The sequence below is a fragment of the Lactuca virosa genome, chromosome 3, assembly GCF_052849685.1.
Source record: "Lactuca virosa cultivar CGN04683 chromosome 3, Lactuca_virosa_CGN04683_v6, whole genome shotgun sequence".
NCBI lineage: Eukaryota > Viridiplantae > Streptophyta > Magnoliopsida > Asterales > Asteraceae > Lactuca > Lactuca virosa.
The window spans coordinates 333,947,856-333,949,791 of NC_136428.1; the positions used below are offsets into that span (position 1 = coordinate 333,947,856).

At 39.7% G+C, this 1,936-nt stretch overlaps 1 pseudogene; it reads right to left on the minus strand.

Annotated features, from left to right (window-relative positions):
- Positions 1 to 811: 811 nt before the first annotated feature.
- LOC145164780 (secreted RxLR effector protein 161 pseudogene) lies at positions 812 to 1,600 on the minus strand (annotated as a pseudogene).
- Between the last annotated feature and the right edge of the window lie 336 nt (positions 1,601 to 1,936).

Below are 1,936 nucleotides of genomic sequence, written 5' to 3' on the forward strand. Positions count from 1 at the left end.
CCAATACATCTATCGAACTTTGAGCTAATCACTTTCAGCCCTCAGATAAGTGATCAACTATTCCTTCATCCTCATGATATCTGTATGAATTCGAGACATGGATAATGGTCAATCTCAGAATTCAAGATTATGTTTCCCGATATAGATTTGTGACGACTACATCTGACTACTAAATTGAAAAAATCAATTCTAGTCGGCACCCGACCAGGTATTTAAGATGTCAGCACCAAATCATCGAGGGGCCCATAGATATCGCTTCTCCTATTAAGGCAGAAGGGACGAATAAACTTTGACTACATAGTCTTTGTCTATTTCATCATGTTACACATGAATATACCCGTTATAGCTACCAGTTACGGATAACGTTGGAGTACACCAATGCATAACAGAATCACAAAACAAAGCCCCACATGTATCTCCGTTTGAAGAACAGAAGATATTATCATCTTAGAATTACTCGTGACTGAATCCATGAAGTAATCTCTAAGTGCGGGTTGATCCAATACTTAAATCACTATTAAGTACTCACGAGTGTTGATACAATCACTATGGTATGGCCAATCAACATGGTCAATCCACCAATACTCATGACAGTCTTGAATCACTACTTACTTCCAAGAGTATGACCGACGGTGGAGGTTTGAGCAATTAATACTCGAGAAGTGGGTTCTAAACATGCAAAAGTGAAACACAGTAATAAATGAACAGAAATGATAGCAATCCAGCACTTTATTAAGTCTCCACAAAATAAACATCAATTTTATTACAAATTCATACTGCTAAATGTTTCAAGAATTATCAAACTAAACAACTACACCATATCTTCAACAAATATAATGCCTATAGATCTAGTATGACTATCATGCTTGATCCTCGATAATGGTTTAGTGAACGGATCGGCTGGATTCTCCTCCGATGACACTTTGCTCACGACAATATCCACATCCTCAACTCGATGTCTCACATAGTGGAATTTTCTAAGTATATGTCTTGAGTTACCATGGTCTTTGGGTTCTTTAGTCAAAGCGACTGCACCCTCATTGTCACAGAAGATTTCCAGGGGATCCTTGATGCTCGGAACGACACCAAGATCATCAATGAAATTCTTCAACCATGTAGCTTCTTTTGTAGCTTCACTAGCTGCTATATACTCTGACTCGCACATGGAGTCTGCCACTGTCGACTGCTTGGAACTCTTCCAAGTGACCGCCCCTCCATTAAGCAAGAATACCCATCCAGACTGCGAACATGAGTTGTCCCTATCAGTTTGGAAAATGGCATCTATATAACATGTGACTCTCAACTCATCCTTACCCCCATATACCAAGAACATATCCTTTGTTCTTCTTAGGTATTTTAAAATGTTCTTTACAGCCATCCAATGACTTTCGCCTGGGTTGTCCTGAAAACGACTCACCATGCTCAGAGCAAATGAGACGTCAGGACGAGTACATGTCATGGCATACATGATCGATCCTATAGCAGAAGCATATGGGAATCGACTCATTCTTTCCTGTTCATCACTAGAACTAGGACATTGAGTCTTACTCAATTTTGTGCCATGCTGCATAGGTAGATAACCTTTCTTGGAGTCTTGCATGTTGAATTTCTTCAAGATCTTATCCAAGTATGTACTCTAGCTCAGTCCTATCAGATGTTTCGATCTATCTCTATAGATCCTTATACCAAGTATGTATGCAACCTCTCCCAGATCCTTCATAGCGAAACAACTCCCTAGCCACATTTTAACACCTTGCAATGTCGGGATATCATTTCCTATAAGGAGTATGTCATCCACATACAACACTAGGAAGACTGCATTACTCCCACTAGCTTTGATATATACGCAGGACTCTCCTTCACTTCTTGAAAAACCAAACTCTTTGATCTTTTCATGAAAGCAGAGGTTCCAGCTGCGAGACGCTTGTTTTAGTCC